This window comes from Manis javanica, chromosome 17 (assembly GCF_040802235.1).
Source record: "Manis javanica isolate MJ-LG chromosome 17, MJ_LKY, whole genome shotgun sequence".
Lineage (NCBI taxonomy): Eukaryota > Metazoa > Chordata > Mammalia > Pholidota > Manidae > Manis > Manis javanica.
In genome coordinates this window covers 44,261,055-44,286,127 of record NC_133172.1, presented here as the reverse complement: position 1 = coordinate 44,286,127, position 25,073 = coordinate 44,261,055, and the positions used below count along the sequence as shown (strand labels likewise).

The following is a 25,073-nucleotide window of genomic DNA, read 5'->3' as shown; positions in this document are numbered from 1 at the left end:
AAATCCCACTTGGTCATGATGGAGGATCTTTTTGATGTATTTTTGGATTTGGTTTGCTAATATTTTGTTGAGGATTTTTGCATCTATTTTCATCAGGAATATTGGTTTGTACATTTCTTTTATTGTGGTGTCTTTGGTTTTAGTATTAGAGTGATGCTGGCCTCGTCAAATGAGTTTGGTAGTGTTCCCTTCTCTTCTGCTTTTTTGGAATGCTTTAAGAATGATGGGCACTAGGTCTTCTTTAAATGTTTCATAGAATTCATCTGTGAAGGTGTCTGGACCTGGAGTTTTATTTGGGGGAGTTTTTTGATTACCAGTTTGATTTAATTGCTAATAATTTGTCTGTTGATATTTTCTATTACTTCCTGGATCAGTCTTGGAAGGTCTTATTTTTCTAGGAAGTTGTACATTTCTTTTAATTTGTCCAATTTATTGGCAGATAATATTTCATAGTATTCTTTAATAATTTTGTATTTCTGCAGTATCTGTTGTGATTATACATTCTTTTCTGATTCTGTTTTGTGTATGCACTCTGTTTCTTTCTTGATAAATCTTTCTGGGGGTTATCTATTTTGTTTATTTTCTCAAATAACCCTTTCATTTCATTTTTTTTCTATTCTTTTATTCTTTCTATTTTATTTATTTCTGCTCTGATCTTTATTATGTCCCTCCTTCTACTGACTTTGGGTTTCATTTGTTCTTCTATTTCTAGTTTCTTTAAATGTGAGTTTAGACTATTTATTTGGGATTATACTTGTTTTTTTTGAGGTAAGCCTGTATAGCTATGTACTTTCCTCTTAGAACTGCCTTTGCCACATCCACAGATTTTGAGCTGTTGTTTTGGTTTTTATTTTTTTATTTTTCTCCTTGTACTGCTTCATTTCTGTTTTAACTTGTTCATTGATCTACTGATTATTTAAAAGCATGTTGTTTGGCCTCCATGTGTTTGTAATTTGTTTTGTTTTGTTTGTGTTATTTATTTCTAGTCTCATAATTATGTTCTGAGGAGCTGCTTGATGTGATTTCCACCTTTTTAAATTTACTGAGGCTCCTCTTGTGGCCTTTATGTGATCTATTCTAGAGAACTTTGCATGTACACTTGAGAAGAATGTGTAAGCTACTGCTTTTTGGGTGGAGTATTCTGTAGATGTCTGTTAAGTCCATTGGATGTAATGTATTTTTCAGTGCCTCTGTTTCCTTATTTATTTTCTGTCTGGTTGATCTGTCTATTGATGTGAGTGGTGTGTTAAAGTCTCATAAAATGAATGTGTTACAATCTATTTCCTCCTTTAATTCTGTTAGTATTTATTTTACATATGTAGGTGCTCCTATCTTGGGTGCATAAATATTTATAATGGTTATATCTTCTTGTTGGATGATCCCTTTATGATTATGTAATGCCTTTCCTTGTCTCTTGTTACTTTCATTGTTTGGAAATCAATTATTTTTCTGATATAAGTACTGCTACTCCTACTTTTTTCTCCCTGTTATTGGCATGAAATATCTTTTTCCATCCCTTTATTTTTAGTCTGTGTATGTCTTTGGATTTGAAATGAGTCTCTTGTGGTAGCATATAGACAGGTCTTATTTTTTTATCCATTCTGCCACTCTATGTCTTTTCATCTGTGAATTCAGTTCATTTATACTTAAGGTGATTATTGATCAATATGTACTTATTGCCATTTTATTAATAGTTTTCTGCTGTTTTGAAATATCTCCTCTCTGTTCCTTTCTTCCTCTCTTATATTCTTCTTTTTTATTGATGGTTTTATTTAGTGTTGTAATTGTATTTCTCTCTTTTTCAAAAATTTATTTATTTTTGTGTATGTGTATTTATTGTAGGCTTTAGTTTTGTGGTAATCAGGTTTAAGGACAGCTTCTTTACTATTTAATAGTCTACCTTAAATTGCTGATTACTCTATTGCAAATGCAATCTGAAGTTCCTTTTCTTCCTCTTCCTCCTCCACATTTTTCATTTTAGATGTCATAATCTGCACTTTTATATATCTCTTAACTGATTTTGTGTATAGTTAATTTCACTTCTTTTGTTTTGTCTTAATTTTGGACTTGCTTGGTCATTAGTTGTCTACTACATTTACTGTGGATTTATTGTCACTGGTGAGAGCTATTTAGTCTTACGGTCATTTCCATCTATAACAATCCCTTTAACATATCATGTAAGACTGGCTTAGTTGTGCAGATCTCTTCAACTTTTGTTTATCTGGAAATTGCTTAATCCCTGCTTCAAATTTAAATGATAATCTCACTGGGTAGAGGATTCCTGGTTGGAGCTCCTTCTATTTCAGTACATTAAATAAATCCTGGCATCCTGTTGTTTCCTGAAGAGTCTCTGTTGAGAAGTCTACTGGTAGCCTAATGGGATTTCCTTTATAAGTAATCTTAATTTCTCTCTCTGGCTGCTTTCAACACTCTCTCCTTATCCTTGATCTTTGCCATTTTAAATATATAACTTGGTGTTGTCTTGTTGTGGTTCCTTTTATTAGGGGATCTCTGTGCTTTCATGACCTAAGTGTCTATTTCCTTCCCCAAATAGGGGAAATCTTCAACAGTTATTTCCTTAAAGAGCTTTCTATCCCTCTGTCTTTCTCTTTCCTTCTGGTACCCCTATTATGTGAACACTGATTCATTTGGATTGGTCACATGGTCCTCTTATTATTATTTCATTCCTTTTTCCCTCTCTGTTCCTCAGCTTCTTTGTTTTCCTATTCTCTGATTTCTATTTCATTTATCATTTCCTGCACATAATCTAATCTACTTTTAAATCCCTTCATTGTATTTTTCATTTCAGATACTGTATTCTTTAGCTCTGAGTTGCTCTTTTTCAGGTTTTCTATCTCTTTGTTGAAGTCCTCCCTGAGATCTTGAATACTTTTCTCTAAATCCGTGAACATGTTTATAACTTTTATTTTGAAATTTTTATCAAGAATATTGGTGATTTCTGTTTCATTTAGCCCTCTTTCTGGAGTCCTGTCTTGTAGTTCTGAATGGATCAAATTCCTCTGCCTGCTCATTTTGTCGGAGATACTGTGTTTCTTTTGTATTAGACATCTCTGCTATGCTTTCTGGTCTAAATAGTAGTAGATATATGAAAAAGGTATGCTATGGTGCCAGGAAGCTCAAGATATTTACTCTTCAGTGCCTGGTTCTACTTTGCTGGAGCCCCAATTTTCAGTGTGCCATGGGTGCAGTGCCTTTCTTTCTGGCATCTGTAGTGGTCTTAGTCTGTTTGGGAAGTTTGCTTGAGCTTCTGCCTTTATGACCAGCTCAGTAACCTCTGTTGAGCTCGGTGTTGGGGGGACCATATATTTTTTCTTTAATAATTATATACATGTAGAATCTACAATAACATTAGTCATCTAGATGTAGGAATTCAGAAATTGTGTCTATAATGGGCAGCAATCAGTTGGTCTAATTCAAGGATCTAAAATAAATTTTACATAGGAATACATTGATTTCTGCCATTGAGCAATTCATAAACTTCTCAATGAGCCTTTTTTACCTCAGAATAATGCATTTTAAGAAATTTACATATATTTTTGTATATGTAAGTATGTATGTTAAAATTTTTATAAGGTGTTACTGCAGGTACTGTCTAATCAACTACACTGCAATCTCCTTATTTATTCATAACAATACATTTATGCATATAAGAGAATACATGTGTATATGCATATGTGTGAATTATTTATATTATTTTGCTTATAAATTTAAAAAGAGATTCATAATTGCTATGGTGGATGCTGTGATACACCGCACCGTCCCCTTTAGAAATCAAAGGCTTCTTCTTCCACATGATGGGAGTGTTGCCAAGATGACCCATGACCCTCAGTTGTTAGTTGTCCTTGTGGACTCAGATGAAGAAAACAACATCCAGAGCCAGGCTTCTTTTCTGGGGCCCTACATGCTGCAGGTGATCACCACAAAGATAAAAAAGCTCAACCCCAAATCTGAACAGACATACAGCCCTCCATCAGAGCAACATCTTTCTTTCTCAGATGTTAATTCTAAGAATTAACATCTTGTAAAAATCCTGCATAGTTATTCAACTTTGGAATATGCTTTCCAAGGAAAAATATCTGAGACATGTGCCTGTAGGGAAGGGTTTGTTGAAATGAGGAGAGGTAGACCGTTAACAACAGAAACAAAAAAAAAATATGATCATTGCTTTTTATTTGGTGCAGGTGGGGTAAATGCAGGCAGAAAGGGCAGTGATAAAACATAGGGAAGGTGGCTTCCCTCAGAGATGAATGGCATCAAATGTACATAGAGCACGATAGTCCATTTGTGCTAGCACTAGACACTACTTAGGCTCACATTTGGGATCTGCCTCTGCTTAGCTTGTGTCTGTGGTAAAGACACTTAAACTCTCTAATGCTTACAGTAAATCAAATGAAAGAGGGCATGCCTACCACATAGCAATGCATCTGGTCCATAGCAAGCACAGAACAAATAAATGATAAAAGCTGTAATGTTAGCATCAATTTAATATAACCCCCAGAACTGAGGTTCAACAGGACATTTTTTAAATGTTTTCTTTTTATTTTGCTTTATAATATATAGTTCTACTCATATTTATAAAGCAAAGAATACACAGAGTGATTATTTGTTCACAAAACAGTAAACTGTCCTCTGAAAGGATTTATCCTTGAATCATTTTAAGGATAAGGGTGATTTCATTTGCCAGCCCAGATGTTCTCTTGATTCCTTTTTACCCTGTTCTGTTCCAGGAAACTGGTCTATGTGGGTATCTCCTTTGCTCTCTGCCGTATAGGTTGAGCCAATGGGAAACCCCAAAATGAAGTCAGAGGGTGGGGTGAGACTCAGCTCAGAGTGTGTGTTTCCCACAAATGCTTCCATTCTGGTTCACTGTGTACCCCAGTGTCCCTTAACGCAGCCTAATACCAGGCCTCCATCCACCTAGCTCACCTCTCCATATTCCAGTGATCACCTTCTTCTTGTTTCTCATTTCTGTTATTTATCATATCTTTCTGCTACTGTTAGGTCTAGGTTATCACTGTCCATTTTTGTTTTCTTATACTCTGACCATATCTTCATAAATAGAGACTGTATTAAACTTGTTGCAAATTACCCAGCTTCCATCTCTTCCTCCTCCTCCTGCTAAGACCTTGACTAACCTGAGTGAGTTTACCTGGGGATTAGAAAATGTGTTTTTTATTTGAAAAATTATGTTTTCATTCAGATTTTTCTTAGAATCACTTTTCTTCATCCTCTAGAACATTCAAGCAAATTATATGAGCTGCATTCAATGTGAAATATGTGTAACTTTATTCATAAAGTAAAAATGTTATACTCAATTGTATTTAAGCATCTCAAATGAGCAATTGGATTAGTAAAAGTAATTTAAACAATAAAGACCTCAACTAAAGGGTTTACTCTGCGACAAATGGCATTTCTTTAAATTATTATTTTTTCATTCATTTGTGATAAAAATGGATTTTCTTGTTTTGGCTGATTAAAAAAAATAAATGCTAAGGAAACTTTTTAAACAGAAAAGAAACAAAAAGATGTATATTTTGAAATGTATTCACTACAACTGACTCAATACTGAAAATAGCCTACAAATCCTAACAAATTAAAAATCATATATAAAGCATGATATGTTTAACAACTAGAATATCATGTAAGTCCCAAAGTAGTTTCATGAAAATCATTAGTAGTACTTCAGTGAAAAATTATGTTTAATATTAAGTGGAAAAAAATCAGGATATTCATTTCAAAATGTGCAAATTTCTAAAAGGAAACATGTAACTATTGAGGTGATTGTGTCCAAGCTGTAAACCATGAGTGCTATTATCTTTTACTTAAATCCAAACTGTGTCAATAATGAACTTAGAATTCATTGTTGGAAAAAGTACACATGTTTTTCTCATTTCTAAAATGAAAACACATTTAAGAATATATTTTTTAAATATATTCAAGGGGATGAATTTGTTTTAGTAATAATCTAAACTAATCTGCCTCTGGACTGTTAAAGAAGTGAACAACTCTCAGTTACTATATATATATATATATATAATTTATTTGTAAGACAGAACTTACTTTAGTCATAGAACCATGGATAATAACAATATAACAGGTATCATCCTAATTCCCTCTAAGTTATACTTAATTAATGCACTGATATTAGTATTATCTCTTAGAATCAAATCATTTATCAAATCATTTTCATAAGAAACCATATCAGTTTAATATAAATTTTCAAAGACATGGGAGACTAATAGAACAATGCAAGAGATTTCAAAACAAAATCACCTTAATTCCCTGGGATTTAACTCACAGTCTTTTTTCTCCCTTTGACACATTTTTATTTCAACATTGTCAAAGAAATCATAGGAACTTGGCTTAATGTTATTGTTAGGCTAGGAATGAAAAAAAACACTTTTAAAATATTTTGGGGGCTGAGCAGATATTATCCAGTTTGTACAAAACTCTGAATTTTATCCCAAGACAGCTTATATCAGAAAAAATAAAACTCAGAACTCCTGAATGACATCTATGTATCAGGGACAGTATATCCCAATTTGGAAATTTTGGTAGCTTCTAGTCTCCTTGGTCTAGTTCTAATTGTCTCTTATTTCACAAAGGCCTGATGCACTATGCAGTATTAGCTTTTATTACACATATACATCATATACTATCTTTGTCAATGAAAGTATACAGTCCTTCAAGTGGAAGTAGTAAAGTTTGATGTTCATCTTTTGTGTTAATTTAGTTGATTTTTTTTGTTGTCCATAATTACAACTAGCATCATGATAGTGATCAGTCTTGATATGGTTATGATATAAATGTAAATGTAAAGGAAGCCAATTTTAAATATGAAATTAGTTACAGAAAAATGTGTTGATGTTTTAATTCAACAGGGTCAAATCAGTTTCCTTCTAGTCTCCCCTTCCTTCTAGTCTTCTAAACTCAAAATATTTCCAACATCTTGAAATTCTAACTCCTTCCTCTAAAATGACAAGTCCTCTTTTCCTACCAACTTTTACCTGTGTCTAAATTCCTCTTCATTTTATTGTCTCACCATAAAAATTCTCCTCGTTCTCTCAAAAAAACTCAAATATTACCTTTCCTGAGTACTCCACTTAGGATTAAATTCTTTTTCTTCCTTTCTCTCATAGAATTTTACATGCCTATATATTAGCATTTGCCATATTGCACTGTTTTATGTTTGTGAGTGATGGAATAATATTGGGACAAGTCTCTGCAGGCTTGGCAGGAAGGACCTTGACCTCAGTGTTCCTCATCTCACAGTAATGTTTTCTTGGAAACTCTAGAGTTAAGGTAAACATATAATATTGTCCTTCAGTCACAGTTTGGGAACACTCCTGGTTTTGTGGAGCTGAGTTATCAGGCAGGTCTTGGGCGTACATGACTCAAATAGTATAAAAGATTGGTGGGAAACTGAGAGGTTTCCTTCTCTGTATCAAAGTGACCCACAGACACTGTGGGTCTTGCTCATGGAAGCCATGTACGGCCAGTGCAGCCAAAGAGGTGAAAGAGACTGTATTCACTACAGAAGCTGTTGGCAGCTGTCGAGTCTCTCAGGGAGGTAAAAATCCTGTACCTGTTTTATGTATTGCACTATACTTTTATAAAGCTATTTAAACATAAGATTAGATTAGAGTTTTTGTTTTGTGAGTCTGATTACCAACTACAACTCACAGCATAGATTTGGTGCTGCAGTTATATACATACATTATATGTATAAAGTAAGCAGATGCATATATGCATTTATAATCATTTTCTTGTATTTCTGTTTTCTGGTAAACTTGGTCCTATGCTTCTCCTTTTAGACATTTTTCTTTTAATGTCTAGTTCCTGGAAGATTTCTCATAGAGTTGGTTTGAAATATAATTTATTTTTAAAGACTGTTTAGAAGAAATGAAGTAGTAACAACAGAAAGATGTATTAAGATACTATCATGATTTCTTTGTTTCTAGTGTTTTGTTTTATGTTTTCAGTACTGTTGAAGTCTCTTTTATAAACTATACACAACCTGTGTGTCTACTTTGATTTAAATTGACATGTAGGAAATATAATTATCCAGAATGACATTCTCCCTGTAAGCTGTAATGACTTCCTATCATATTAACTTTGTTTCATCAAATTATCTAGACCACTTGGGAGTCCTCTAGAATACCAAAGGTCAATCTTGTCCTTGCCTTAACAATCCATATACTAAACTATCTGGCTAGATTTTGACATAGTCCAATGTGAGGTTTGAGGACAACATGAGACAACAGAATTCAGAGATGAATTTTGAAATTTTGTACTTTGCATTCAAATAAAAATTAGCATAAGAAAAATAATATATAAAGAAGCTCTTTTAAGTTTGTCTAGCTATGTATATCATACATTGAAAGATGATTAGGAAGATCATTTGGTCATGTATGTTACAATCTTATTTGAATAGCTGGAGCAATTGTGGCTGAATACTAAGTGATTAACCAAAATGTGGGTTGCATTCTATAGAGCTGAGGCTGAGGAATGGAGGAAATCTTAGGAATTAGGTAAACCAAAGAAGAAAGATAAGTTACATACTAGAAAAAATACAAGTAAGTACCAATCATAGAGACATGCAATTTGGAGACCATAGACCAAACACTACTTAAGAAATCAAAATTAAGGCAGGTTAGGAATAAATTTGGGCAGGAATGCTTCCTAATCTGGAGAGAAAAAAGGCATATATATAGGTATATTCTGCTTCTGTAAATGATCAAAAACATATTGGAGACTAGAGATGAATATTAGTTACTAACTTAATTCATAATGAAGATTCCTGATTCTGACAACAAAGTTTTCATTTGTTTGTATTTATTATAAAACATTTTTCTACATTTTGCTGAGGAAGAGCTACAGTGTAAGTCCATTGTTCAGCCGAGATTGTTCTCATTACTAGTTGCTAGAACTTCCCTGGTTTTAAAAATCCCACAGAATACTGGAAAGATAAACCTTTTATTATTTTTAATGAAGGCAAGGGTATATTTAGCTGGGAAATAACAACAACCCAATCCCAAATGCAGCAGAATTATATTCCCAGAGATCATGTACAAATGATGATAAGACAGATCCAGACCCATTACATGTCAAGATTTTTTTTTAAGTTCTTGATTGAAGATAAGCCAAGGTATATCACATACAATTTTAGATTGAAATCAGTAAGAGTATACAAGGAGGGCTATCCTTGACACTCCTCTAAATCCAAAGCTTAAAAACCTCAGGGGCCAGAAGTACAATGGATCAAGATTTTAGAAGCATTTTCAGTAACCATCCCTTGATCTTCATAGCAGAGAAAAGGTTAAGTGTGATGACAGAAATCACTATTAGCAAAGATCTTTAATTATATGAGTATCTGTAATTCTCCAGTTTGTAGCCTGTGTCTTTATTGCAGAAGAAATGGAATCATCTAGGATAGTGCCAAAGTCCGCAGGAAGTTTAATTTCTCATGTTTTAAAATAGCCACATTTTGAGAAGAAGTCAATAATTCTTCCTGTTGTCTGGCTGAGGCTTCAGTCTGTGGGGACTCTAATTGACTCCAGCATCCTTCTGGTTTATAAATTCATAGCACCCAGTTAACCCAACCTAACTTGACCATGCCTAGTCATCATTCCATCTTCAGAGACTTAATACAAGAGGGCCAGCACATTTATATGAAGCATGCTTATCTTTCTTTTTATTTCTGACTACTCTCATTTCCTTAGAGAAGAACATTGATACCACAGCACACATATTTATGTAACAAGTATTTATTGCAAATCTTCTGGGTTGGTGGTTCCCAACTTTTGCCCCCCCACCCCATATTCTGAATCGTTGTGTGAACTAAGAAGGGTGGTCCTACATTTTATTCAGAACACCTCATGACTCTGATATTGGTGCCCGTAGACTGCACTTAGAGAAACATTAAGCATCAGACATTATTTAGCCAAAGTAAAAAGATGTCTAATGCACATACTCTTTTCTCAAGGAACATAAAAGGAAGAAAGGAGAAAGCTGGGGAAGAAAGAAGCATAAAAGGGCCTGAAAGATGAAAGCATGTAACAAGACGAGGTAGAAGTGATGTAAAATATTGAGTACCTTTTATCTTGTATGCACCCTGCAGGGCATTTTGTATACATTATAGAATTTAGAAAAAAAAATTGCTATTTTACATGGAAGAAACAGGTTGAGTTAACTTACTGAATCAGTCAGGGGTCCCATAATAACTAACTAGCAGAATAAGAATCTTATTCCCTGTCAGTCTTTCTAAATATTCAATGGTTTTACCTTGACAGCACAGCTGTTTAAAAAAAAGGTGCACATATAATTATATAATGCAAAAGGGACAAAAGTCACTCTATAATATCACAAAATACTTAAACAGTTTGGAAAAGAGCGCAGTGAGTGGCCTAGTATGGGCATTTAGTAAAAGTAACTTCCTGTTTTCTTTGGGAATGCTAGTTAGGGGCTCATTCAAGGACATCAGTGAATATGTACTTGACTTTGTAATTATTATTTTCATGTTGACATACATAAGAACTGCAACTACATATGCTCAAAAAAAGTTAAGGTCTTGAACATCTCAGATATATAATTTTGTTTTTAATGGTGAAATGCATCCCCAAATGGATAACTTTTTAAGAGTTATGATTAATTAGCTCTGCTAACAAGACTTTTCAAGGTACTTTTTAATGTCTCTCCTTTTTCCTCTGATACTCCCGAAAATGCAGCCTAAAACCCTTCCAGAGCCAAATGTAATAATGGATGTTAAGTGGTACCAGTCATTCAGATCTCTTTTGCACCAAAGCACTCTCTCCTGGAGGCAGCTAGAAGCATAGACAGGTGAAGATTCTCAGCTGGTCTCTCTTGGGGAATTGCCCTTAGTCCGAGAGAGCCTCCTCACCCAAGCTGATGCTGCCTCCCACTCACGTAGCCCTCATCCCCTGAGTGGTCCTTGTGGGGTTTGGTTTCTTCCCCAAAGACAGGACAATTCTGAAGACCCAACCTACTACCAGAGCTCCCCAAGTTACTGTAAATCAATCACAATTCACTCCTCCCTCTGAGCAGCCTCACTGCCTTCATTCTGCTACCTTGAGGACACTCCTAATACATAAGTCTCCATCTCTGGGGCTGTTAACGTAGTAACCTTCCCTAAGATATCAAATCATTATCTCTTCCCTTCAGCTACTTATATGTCCTACACATTTATGACTATGAAATGCTACCTTTTGGAATATTATTCCTCCATGGACAACTCTATACCAGTTTCAGCTTAAGTTATACATTAATGACGAGACTAAGAAAAAACTTATAACATACTACAGTCATTATAATTTTAGCAGGGCTTATTAAAGGGAATATTTTTAAAGGTATAGATAGAATATATGGAAAATACCATGCATATATCTTCCTGAACTGTGGGGCAGAGTTGATGTTACCCTTGACTCCAATGGGACAAGGGAAGTGAAAGAACTTGGGAGAACAGCCTAGAGGACCACATTGAGAAAGGCTTGGGCTGTTTGTTGAGGGAAACAGTTGATTCAACTGTCCCCTGCAGGGAAGGACCTGGGATAATAATAAATACAGCAAGTCTGAGAGTAAGGAAAGGGCAGATCTGGATGGGCAAATGGAAGAGACAGTAATACCCAGGGACAACAGGTATCTTGCTTAAGGCCACAGGGTTAATATAAGTAGTGTAGTTCCTGTAGTAGCACTCCACAAGAATGCCTTTTCCATCTTTAGGTATAATAAACAAGTACATTCTATTTTATTATCATTATATATTGCTGTTTATATCTGAAGAGTATTTTTAAGTTTCCCAAGATTCTGGGCTAAATGTAACTCATTTCAGAATTTCTAACACCTCGTACTGTCGTGTGTATAGAGCAAGTTCCTTATTCCTTGTTTAACCTTTGCTACAGAATAGTTAACCCACCTCCCCCTAAAAATTATGTATTATAGTTTCCTGGGAGATGTAAATGGATACATTAAAGAAAATGAAGCATCAATCCAGAAGCTCACAGCAGCTGACAAACCTTGGAGATGAATGGGGTGATAACTGCCACAGCCATAATGACATTACATTCAGGAAAAAATCAATAAAAGTACATTAAGTAACGGAGTGAAGGAATTCAGTGACACAACTAGGATGAATATGTGAATGGACAACTAGCATCCTCAAGAGCAGGCACATACATTAAGAAATCATGTATTAAAATCATGTTAAAAAAAAGAAAAACAGACATTCTGTGTCTTATTTCTTAGGAAATAAGGAGGTTACCAAAGTGTATCGTCAGGGAGAATTCAGCTTTGATGAAAGGAATCCTGACAAACAAATCACTGAACTTAACTAATCGCTATTGACTCTGTGACATTAGGTTGAAAATAACAGAGGCAAGTTCCTCAAGCCAAAGAGAAATGGCAGCCTCTGGTTCATGACAGAGAATCCGACATGAAGGTCTTCCCATTTTAAGCTAGTGTGGAAAGAGAACAGGAAATTTTGGTCCACCGGAAGAAAGTTGCTGCCAGGTTTCAGAGGCCAAAGAAACAGGCCCCAGATGGAGTCCTGTGGACTTCTGCCATCTCCTTGGCTGGGCTGAATTTCTGCCATTTGCCTGCATCTGTTAGTGCAAAAGGCAAAGTATCTCCTCTCCCATCCTCCTACTTTTACCTCTACCGCCCACCCCAGCCATTTCAAAATGCATTTTATTTCATTGTCTCAATACTTACTGGAGACAAGCTCTGGGTCTCCTCTCCCCACCAAAAGCAGCCCACTTCCTGCTGCCTGGGAACTTAGTTTTCTGCCTGGAGCAGGTGTTATTGTTTAAAAATACCAAACAAAACTCCTTTTGCTGCTATAAAAAGCATAGATTTAAAAGCTTTATATAATTTTCAGAGCAAATGGCATTAAGAAATTTGCTCTTGCACCTGCCCACTCTTCAGATTTGCATAAATGTTCATTGCTGTACAAATGTAGTGTGGCATTTGGTTCTATTTCACACAAAAAACAGAGGCCCTGTCCATCTGTAAAGCATCTTTCAAAAGAGACACAAACACTTACTTTGCTTAAGCACATGAAAGAATAAGGAATGGCTTCAAAATTTTCATACGAAAAGAAAAATTTGTTAAATGCAAAATACTAAACATTGACAGGAGAAGACCATGCACATATTTTTGTCTCTGTCAAATTTAAATGTCTACTTGAATACATTACATTCTGAACATTAGGCATTAACTTATGGGAGAATTTCCTTAATAATAGTAGGCTAACAAGCCCACTTTGGAGTCAGAATGTTAACAAATGTTCTTAAATTATAGTACCATCAGTGATGCTACAGTCCAACAAATTGCCAGGAAACTAAAGTTTTTAGAATGTGAAGTATTTTAAAAGAATCATAAATGGAAAATTGCAGATCAAGGAATGTAAGCCCTGTTAGGTTACTTCTGTATGCACATGCATTTCTTTATGTCTTGCTTCAAATGTAAATATTTTCATGCACTTTGCACAGAGTGAAGTAGCTCACTTCTCAAACTTGTTTTTTCCACTAGGTTCTGTTGTGTACTTTCTTATGATTTTTTATTCTGGAACTTGCTTTATGTCTATGGTCTAATTTTTGATTTTATTTAATTAAGGTATCATTGATATATAATCTTATGAAAGTTTCACCTGAGCAACATTGTGGTTTCAATATTCACCTATATTATCAAGACCCCCCCAGTGATTACAGTGATTGTCCATCAGTGTAGTAAGATGCTATAGAGTCATTACTTGTCTTCCTCGTGCTGTACTGCCTTCCCCGTGACCCCCCTACATTGTGAATAATAATTATAATGCCCCTTAATCCCCTTCTCCCTTCCCTCCCCACCCTCCCCAACACCTTCCCTTTGGAAACCTCTAATCCCTTCTTGGAGTCTGTGAGTCTGCTGCTGTTTTGTTCCTTCAGCTCTGCTTTGTTGTTTTACTCCACAAATGAGTAAAATCATTTGCTACTTGTCTTTCTCCAGTCTATGGTCTTATTTCAACTCTCGTAATTACTTATCAGAATTAAACAATAATCACTGCAATAGCCTAATTATTGGTATCACAGCATTCAATTTCAGTGCCAACAGATTTATCTTCCATACTTTAATTTGTATAGTTTTCTTAAAAACAGAGATAAAAAGTAATCATCCTCTTACATCTATATTACCCATAATAATGTGGTAAAGCTCCATGTTTGGTATTTGACTTCATTTCTGACCTCTTTTTCTATTGCTCTCTGACCTACTCTTTTAAGTCACTATCAACATTTTGCACTGAGTAATTTTTAATATTGAATAGGGAACCTGTCCTATTCATTGAAGGGTATTTAGCAGCATACCTGGCATCTATTCAGTAGATTCCCATAGCATTGCCCTGTAAGTCATAACAATTAAAAATGGCTATGGGGATTTCCAAATGTCCCATGGGCACAAAGTTTTCCCTCACTGACAACCACTGATCTTAACACTGGTTTCATGGAACTCATATATATCCTGAAACACATAAAACCATTTACACATTAATTTTGCATCCACTTAACATATTCCTATTTAACATATTCTTACTTGTCCATCTAAATCTAGTGCTAATGCTCTTGTGAAGTGTTCTATGACTCTTTTAACAGTTACTATTTGTACCACCTTCAATATAACCCTATTTTACCACATATTTCTCTCTGTTGAAACAATTTTTATTTGTCTTCCAATAAATCTGTGAATTTATCAAATGTAGAACTTGTTTTTGTACTTCTCTTTGTGTATTTATGTCATGAGATAGTGGAGCTTATTTAATATCTTTGAAAGAGTGAGTGATCAAATGAATATTGAAATGATGAACAGGTGTTCATATATGTGCTATATAGACAATAGTAGCATATAGTAGATAATAAATACATGTTTAGATAAGGAAAGAATGGAACATTTAACATAATAGCATTGAAAATGCTGGTAAGCCTATATAACACAATGACATTTCTGTAGTGAATACCATAACCTTCCCATATTCATTTCTCTCAGAATATTTCTCATAAATCTCTCAGAATATTATCCCTGAAGTATAAATGTAAACTAAGTTTTTCATGTAAAAAAATCATCCTTATTTCATTTTGGGTGTGCCAAATTGAACAGATCCTTGTTATAGCTTGTCTATGTTGTAATCTCTACTGGACTAGAAGATGAATCTTAAACGGCTCTGAATTGTCTTTGATCCACACAAAGTAATTGTGATCTATTTACATTTCCCTCTCATTTCTTTTCTCACAGGGCAACTCTCTTGTCCTTTAATTCTTTGTAAAGTGTAACATGAACTAATGACTGTATATTTTTTGCATTTACATTTCCCTCTCATTTCTTTTCTCACAGGGCAACTCTCTTGTCCTTTAATTCTTTGTAAAGTGTAACATAAACTAATGACTGTATATTTATTGCCATAAGCATTCATAGTCTGATTTATAGCAGGAATGGTTTTTGACATGAATTTGTAGTGCCTATATTTGGTACAGAAAATAAGAGAAGGGATGCTCCAAAAATACAGAATAAAAAGATATCAACATAACTGAGAAAAGAGAAAAAAAAAAGATTGGAAAGACATATAAAGAGTTACATTTAGGACCTCATTTCCACTTTAATGTCTGTTTTCAATGATAAATGAAATATAAGTCAGTTATATTCTTATTATAGTTCAGTTCCTATTCATAAACATTAGCACATAATTAACAGTCTGTGATGTGTCTGGGTTTAGAATCTCTAGACATATTTTAAAATTATGACCTTTCAACAATATCATTTTTTTTCTCCTGAGCTCTAGTTTTGCTGTTTTGGACACTATCTGGAATACTATGATTTTCTTGCAACTTATGCTTTTTGATGTAATATTAACTAAAGATTACCTTATTTTGATAATCTAATACAGTATTTTAAGGTTATATATCTATATATATATATCTATATATATATCTATATATATATATATGTTGTGATCTGCATATAAAATACTCTCTTCAGTGGAAGATCTGAAAATATGAAAAAAAAATTCTCTCCCATAGTCATTTTCCGTGACTTTATGGTCTTTTTTTTCCATGAAAAATCAGTTTCTTCCTCTTCATGTTATCACATAAATAGTGTTGTTTGTGAGGATAAAAATCAATAGCTTGATTTACAAATCCATGTACCAAATGCCTTACACAAAACCATTTTCTAATATTGAGAAGGAAAGAGAATAGTTATTTCTCTCAGAAACTGAAATTCATTTTGTGTGTGTGTATGTGTGTGACTCATCAGCAGTGCCTGCACAGTTTCAGAAAATTCCATAACAAGATTCATTTTTCCAAAAGAGGTGTTAAGGAGGTGATGTGCTCTAAGGAATACCTTATTTTGATAATCTAAAACAGTATTTTAAGGTTTTATATATATATTTTTTGATCTGTATATAAAACACTCTCTTCTGTGGAAGAGCTGAAAATATGAAAAATAAATTCTCTCCCATAGTCATTTTCCATGACTTTTCACATCAATGAAAAATAATTACTTCGGTAAGACAATGAGAGACAGGTTAGAAAATGATGAAATATAAGTAGATTGTAAGTGGTACCCTAGACTCAAGTAAATTCCCAGGGTATAGCAGTCTGAATGAGACAAATATATCATGATATCTTTTTAGTATATTGAATTGATATTTTTACATGTGTGCATCCTCTGCATGTTAAGTTCTTCTGGGCAGAAACCGGCATAGTCAGCTTCATAGCGCTCACTTTATAGCACCACCCAATTGCTGAAACAAGTAGCCAGACAATAATGATGTTCATTTTTGAAAGAGATTTTCCCTCCTTATTATTATAGTCACATACAACCTGGCTTGCTTTTTGGAAATAGGATTCATAACATTGTTTCTGCATCTCATCTATGCTTCTTACATCCACATGTGCATGATGTGTAAATGTGTGCATGTGTGTGCACATATACTATTTCAGTTTTTAACTCCCAGTCATTTTATGGTGATTTTTGCCACAATTCAGTAAAATATATTTCTAAAATTGCTTTTACATCATAATGAAACCTCTGTTGTGAGGATTAAGTGCCAAACCATGGAAGCTGAAATGGCTATGACGTGACCCAATGAATTAAAAATCTCATTTCTTTCCTCTCATTATATAAGCACCATAAATGTTCAAATCCCATTTTTATCCTGAATATTCATAGTCTTTTGATTATGAGATTCTTTTTCTGAGAAAGAAAAACAAAAAGAAAGGCTTTATTTCTAGTTGGAGATGTTAGGGTGGGTCTACTTGTTCAGAATCACTTGAGGTAATTTAATAATTTACATTTCTTTCATGTGTTTGAAAAATATTGTCTGTGACAGTCAATAGGTACTGAAGTCACTCACATCAAACCTTGCCTTCTCATTCCCTCTCTTGTGAGATGAAATATCTGAATCAAGAATTAGCGTATCTTAGAGGCTCAGACTGTGTAATTATGCCAATTTTCAAGGCAGCTCAAATGGTTAGATAAAATGTATTTGAAAATCAGTATTTTGCACTGATCACTTGATTCAGTCTCATTAGCTAGCGTTACCTTACTCCCAGACATCAATTAATGCAATAGCTGGAGGATGAATCTCTGTAGTCCTGCCTTTAGTTTGCCATCAAATTAGGTGCAGAGAAAAATGAAGGACACAGAACAGTAGGCATGCAAAGAAAAAGAAAAAGATTATTGAATGTGATTATATGAAGACATAGAAATATTTTGAAGCCAGAGCTGAAGTCATGGCACTTGAAAGCAAAAATAATTTTACAGGAGATTTAAGTCTTTCTTTCATAGAGCCCTGTGTCTCTTTTGCCAAGAACAAGGCCTATTGTAGACAGCTTATGATCTCAGAAATCAACAACAAGCCCTTCTTTTATTAGTGAGGAAACTAGGTCCCAATGGTGGTGGCAGTGAGTTAGTTTTGGAAAGATAGAAGGAAATCAGTGGCATCAAGATTTAAAAAAATTAATTACATGAGCAAAAATTATTCTAAGATACTGCTCAACAGATTACGGTCCCAGCCAAAGTGAAGTCCTTGCCTCAAGCAGCTGCCTCCCTTTGACTAAACAAATGCAGTGTATTCATTTGTTGTTCAATTCTTCCAGAAAAAGAGCTCTTGCTTCCTTGCTTATCTCTTTAGGGTGACCTATTGCTGAAGTAAGGACATTTAGATACCAAACATAAGAATGTGCACAACTTTTACTGCAACACTTTATTTCATTATTTTTTCCAAATAATCTTGATGGAGAAGGCAAAGTATTTCTTTTGAGAGTCACATATTTTCTCCCATAGGTTTCCATGCCCTCCATTATGACTAATGATGTTGAATACAGTGCAGATTATGAAATAAAAATATATTCTTACTTCTATGCAGCCATCCTACCCACACAAACCAGTACCTACATAGCATAGAACCTGTTGAACACATCTGATCATAGTGTTATGTCGCTCCAACCTCTGCCACTGACTGACTGCTGATCTGACGTCTCGCGAACCCATCTAAGCTCAGTTCAAACCCTAATTCCCTGATTTATTTTCCTTCTGACAGACACTTGTATTCATTATAAGTTTCACTTCCTAGTAATCAGCATTGGCATCTCACTCATTTCATTTATTTTTACTGTTTATAGCCCATGATCTCTCTCATACCTGCTCCAAAGGTTTTGTCCCTAGATACTTCATCTGAGGTATTTCCTGAGAGGTAGCAATAAAGACTTCTATAGGAAGTGGGCCAAGGTCCTATTTTCCTTTGTGTCTGTGTGGACATCTTGTTTGTCTCAGCCTTGATCCTTGCCTGTCTATAGGATCCTAGGCATGTGGGTCTGAGGTCTCAGATCTAATAACTCATTCTGGCCGTCTCTAGTTTCCAGGGGCTGGGAGAGACCTGGGTCCACTCAAAAGAAAAAAATGGAGAAGCAGATACTGGGCAACTCTCAGCCCTTTGTTCATTCACAGGCATTGATAGGTAGCTGTATATGATGTCATGAGATCCTCCACCTCATAATAAAAGGTCAGTGGGTGGACTAAGCCAAAGCTCATAAGGCTTTGCAAAATTTTGGATACACTGAAATCAGAGGGGTTTTTTTTTGAAAGATGTTTTACTCTGTTGAGAAGAATTCAATTCTGTGAACTGAGGGTGTGGTCATAACTTAGAAATTAACAAAAGCTCTTGGAGCAGATCTGAACCCAATCCAGAACCTAAAGCCGTGCTAACCTGTGTCTGCTTCCTGAAGCAAATCCACCCAGCTGAGATTTAGACAGGCTCAGCCAAATCAGAGTTGACCTATAACTTCTGTCCAGGCGCAAGCTCACTCTCCACCCCCCTTGTGATCACCTATTGATAAGGAGGTGGACTAAGGCCAGGTGAGCGATTCTGGAAATACTGCAATTTTGCCCACAGCATGACATCCATTCCAAGTAAAATTGCAGATTCAAACAAGTTGACATTTAGGAATAAAAATATAAACAGACTTATTTTCTTAATGAAGATCGTTATTCCTAGCCTGAGCCCCTTGGAGAAATCCAGATCTGGCTCCTTCAAGGTTGCCTATGAGCATATTCCAAATAAATATCCATAGTTTCTATTCACGGAGCTTTATTTTAGAATGTTCAGGCTGGACCCTGAATATCCTCATTTCTCTCTCCTAACTGTGGTCACTGGGTAATACTTTGGTGGCTGGGTTTGGGAGTTACTACTTACCCTATATTCTTAATGTCAGATTAGGTCAGAATCCCAGTCATAGAGAAAGAATATCTGACATGTTTGCAAAGCCCTTAAAACCCTTTATGTTATCTTGGAAAGTCAAATTTTGGACATTAAGAGAGGCTATATGTTACGGTCATAAAGAACACAGATACTAAATTCAAGAAGCTTGGGTTCAAATCCTGGATTTATTATTTATTATGTTTGCGTTTGAGCATAGTATTTAAACTCTCCATGTCTGAAGATAAAAACCAGTCTGTAGTTGTGGGAAGATCGAATGAAACAAGCTGTGGTAAAGACTTGGCAATCTATTGCTATTATTTTGGATGCTGCTGAGCATCAGTGATATACCTGTTAGCTACTGCACAATTGGCATAACAAATGATCCCAAACACACTGGCTTAGAACAATAAGCATTTGTCTTTACAGTCAGGGAGTTATAGGTCAACTGTGATTTGGCTGAGCCTGTCTAAATCTCAGCTGGGTGGATTTGCTTCAGGAAGCACATGCAGGTCAGCATGGCTTTAGGTTCTGGATTGGGTTCAGATTTGCTCCCAGAGCTTTTGTTCTAGGGCCCAGAATGCAGGGCCAGCCAATGCCTGGGGCATACTCTTCTCATGGTGGGTCACTTGTGCAAAAGCCAAGTCAAACTGTACAAACACAAACGAGGCTTCTGCTTGCATCACGATTGCACCACCCTATTGGTCAAAGCAGTCACACGATCAAGACCACATCATTTGAATGTAGACTTCATCAACATGAGATTAGGGGCTGGAGGAATTAAATATATATGCAAAAATAAGCTGTCAAAAACTATAATAATAATGATTTTCTATTTATAAAAATGATGCTTTGTAACATTGATTGTGAGACTCGTTTTCCATGTCCTGTGTCAAACACTACATGTTGGGTTTTCTTTAAAGATAAGAGAATGAAAAATCACCGTCACTAGGTACATCATCTAATAAGGACTGCCTTTGACATTTCCTGCTTTGAGGAACACTGTGCTATCACACTTCTTTTACACGTGTTACTCAGAGTAATTTATATTAGAACAACTGATTTCTTCTGGTCATTATGAAAAATTCCTACAGACATCAGGGACAGGGATGTGTGGGAGAGGCATGCCCACTCTGGTTGCTGGGCACTACCTGGGAGAATGTTGGCCTCCTCTTGAGTAGAGGATGGCCAGTTTGAGTTGACTAATTCAGCGAGTATTTCTTACAAACCAGTGTTATCCTAAGTTCATGCCAAGTAGAATTTAAAAGTGAGTTTAGAAACATCAAAAGATTCAGTAAGGTTAACAAAAGAGAAAGCTAAAATCTAAAAATAAAAATAAAGTCAGATCATGGAAGGGCCTACATGAAAGAGTAAAAATATGAGACTTCATTTTATAGGAAACAGGGACACGGACTAACAAACATTAGTATATAGGAGATTCACCCCTCTGCTAGTGTTTTAAATATATATGATATTGGTTGGCTAGTAAACATAATTTTAAAGGGCACATAAAAATCAAAAGAAAGGTGAGCCAAACACCAATAAAAATGGAAAATATTATATAAACAGTCCATTCAGTGACAAGGCCATACAAAAGACCATAGACATTTGAGAGGTTCAACTTCAGTAACATTACAATAAGAAATATATAATATAATGACAGTACACTGATTTTCTTTTTCTTCAATTTTTTTCCTAAAACTTAAAAATTTAGTTTTAGTGTGGTTAAGACCTACTCTCATAATAAAATATTTAAACTTCATTATTGTTGATTATAGGTACAATTTTAAAAAAAGGAGGAAATATTAATACCCAGCAGTAGAAGCACTATGAGGTATAGCATAGTATCATAAATTTTTAGTGGAAATATAAATTGGCCCAGTGGTTTTAAACCAAAATTTCTCAGCATCTGTAGGAATTCTAAACATCCATTACTTTTGTCCAGTATTTATATTCACAGATATTTATCCAAGATAAAAAAAACAATAAGAACATCAATGAAAATAAAAACAAAAAATCAACCCCAAACCTTGTCCATGTGTAACAAAAGACAAGTAGACATTTTATTGAGTCCTGTCAATAGCAAAACTGGGATGAAACTGAATGTCCACAATGGTAAGAAAATAGTTACACATGCTAACTTCCATCCATTACATAGGATTCTCTTTTTTAAAACTGTGTTTTACTGAAATGAAGTTTATATAAAATATTATATTTGTTTCAGATGGACAACTTAGTGATTTATCAATTATATGCATTATTAAATGCTCACTGTAAGTGTAGTTACCATCTATCACCAAACAAGCATAGGGGATACAGCTCATAACATTATATAGCATTCTATGCAACACTTCTTCACTTTTTTTAAAGACTGAGAAATGTCACAGAGAATCCAATATCTTTCATGAATGAAATAACATTGATAGTTGTTTCCTCCTGTCGATAGTTCTGTGTTCAGAAGCATGTCAAAAGGTGTTTTTTCCATTCATTTTTCTTTATTTGTCTCTTGAAATTTGTTTCAAGTATTTTTTCTAAATGGCTAATTTATTATGCTCTATGCACATACAAGATGGTATAAAAGCTGGACATAACTTTCCCAAAGCCATGAAGTATCATGAGGCATGTAAATTGTTGACTTGAATTCCAATGAAGAGATAAAACTTAAATCAAATCTCCTTTCCATTTCTCTGTCTGGAAGAATTACAATGGCCTTTCCAATTAATTATCATTGATACAAATTACTTTGAAGTTAAAAAGGAAAAAAGGATAGCTGTAATTAAAGCAAGCAGTAGATAATACACTCATTAACATTACTCCTGTATCATTTTGTGAAACACACATTTTTTTCTTTTCTTAAACACTAAAGAACTGAAGGAACATCTTACACATATGTTTAATACATTTAATCAAATCTTAAACTTTAGATTCACTCAGATCTAAAAAAAAACTAGCTATATAAATTTAAATGAGAACAGAAAACAGATAATTGACTAGTTCAATGTACATGAAGAGAGCATTGTGTACTTCTCAGCTGGAGGACTACTGAGAGAATTTACTTTCCATATTTTTGTGGGACTGCAAAGGGAAATATTTTATTAACCACAAGTAGGAAACCCAACAAAATAAATAAATAAATCTTCAATATCTATAGAGAAATCTGCAGAGGGTGATAAGTAGAGGTTGTTACTTTTCATACTTGTTAATTACAAATGTGTGGATTATGAAAATAGCAAAGTTGTTTCAAGATGGTGGAATAAAAACCTGCTTGAAGTCATCTCCCTCCTGCCTGGCTCACATTTATTTAAATGTTAAAGGATGAATCATGGAGCTATATTCAAACTGATAAACAAACTGACCTAGAGCAATGATGCACCCTCTAAACCAGGAAGCATGTGGGGGAGGGGCACAACAGTAACAGAGATGAAGCAAGAACACTAAGGCTGGAGTGTATGTGTGTGAGAGGGGTCAAGGTACTGGTACATGAACAGCTTGGAGACCATCAGGGAGGGAAAGTCAATGACTCTGGCAGCTGCTTTATATTTGTCTGTCCTTGCTAGCTAGCTAGCTACCTGCCAGCCTATGCATCTACCTATCTGTGTAAATTACAGGTGCTTCAGGGGTAGAGTGGTAGGGGAAACAGGCATTACTATTTCTCACTGCCTACCCACATGGGCCCATCAAATTAGGTGTTCTTTCTCATTATGCATTCTTCACACTAGATTCTGAAATTCAAATATTTTTTTTCATTTGTGATGAATTGAACATAGGAGATAGAAATAACATCTACCATTTGGGCCACCTAATCTCTCATTTTTATACTGTAGACATGATACTCTAATTTTCTAAGCATAGTTAGTTTTGTAAATGAAGGGTGTGCTGAATAGCGAATTCTAAATCTCCATTTTCAGCTGAAGTTAACAGGGAAAGGCTAGGGGTCTTGAATTCCCCTCAGAGGATCTGAGGATCTCAGAGGATCTCAGAGGATCATCGTAACTAAGAGTCCTTTCCAGTACCTAGGACTGGATCTGACAGTGTAAACTCTGATGCTTCTCAACTGAAGTATGGTTCTTCTCCTCCTCATTAGGGTCCCTCTTCCAAGAATGTCATCTCACAAAACAGTGCTGTGATCTTGTCTACTTAGGATCTCAAGTTTGCATAATAGAAGTAGGACTCTAATTCCTGTTTTTTAAAGTTCCTTGATGCTCAGAACACCATTGTTTAACACCAGGGACTCAAACATTCTTGTGGTCAGCAATGTCTATTATTTTTCCTTTCATCCAAGTAATTGTAATTGTAAGTAGGCTGAAATATGGTCCTCTTTGCTTACTTTCTAAAAGAAGATAACCACTGACAGAACTTTACAATATTATCAATAACAGCAAACTTTATTACCTTCATTTCACATACTAAACTGCAAGAGAAACTACATGGCTTGTCCAAGTGTTGGAGTCAGATTTGAACACAGTTTTGTGTGGCTCTAAATGAGCACGTTTTCCTTTATTTTGCACCTTCTACATATTTATAAAGTACTAGTATCTGGATCAGATGACATAATGCACATAAAAGTGGTTTGTGAACTGCAAATTGATACTTAAATAGGAATAATGATTATAGCACAAAACAAAATGTTTCTTTAAAGTCACTAATATCAGACCCATTTTAACAACTTACATAAGCAGATTCCCATCCAATAATAATCTAAATTATTAAGTTATAAATCTACAGTTAATGTATTTTAACAAACTTTCCTTTGCATGTTCCTTTGCACTCACTTCTCATTTTTGTTATTTTAAACCATAGAGCTCCTTCTCTCAAGAGCACAGTATTCTGAAGGGACAAAATTAGGCACATAATAATTTATTCAAGTACAGTCATGATGGTAATCTAACCATACAACAATTGAAAATAGTATCAGTCATTAGAAGACAGAGACTAAATCCCAAGTGGGGAGGCACATAAAAAGTTTTAGGAAAATAATCCCTTAAGGAAGAATTTAGGTATTGCTTGAATCTTGAAGAAGTGATATAATTTATACTTGATCCCAAGACATCCATCTCCATCCCTGAGATTTAGTGGAGTTTAGCCAACAGCTGATCATTTTCTTCTTTTCCAATAATTATGCATGACAGCAGATATGCAAAATGCATAGACACGCTGTGCCCCCAAGAGGATGGATGACATACACACTTCAAAGATGTGTGCAACTCAGATAGTAACTACTAAAATAAGGGGATAAAGGGGCACAACAATTTCCAATCACAATGTAAGTTGTTTATGGAGACAGTAGTACAGCACAGAGAATACAGTTAAA

At 34.9% G+C, this 25,073-nt stretch overlaps 1 long non-coding RNA gene across 1 annotated transcript in view; it reads right to left on the bottom strand.

Moving 5' to 3' along the window:
* The window catches only part of LOC140847230 (uncharacterized), a 32,236-nt gene extending 13,292 nt beyond the window's left edge, over positions 1–18,944 (bottom strand). Inside the window, exons 1-2 of the long non-coding RNA XR_012127025.1 lie at positions 18,709–18,944; positions 17,608–17,664 (exon numbers count right to left, since the gene is read on the bottom strand). This is a non-coding gene — a long non-coding RNA (uncharacterized lncRNA). The remainder of the gene's footprint in view (positions 1–17,607; positions 17,665–18,708) is intronic.
* Positions 18,945–25,073: the final 6,129 nt, after the last annotated feature.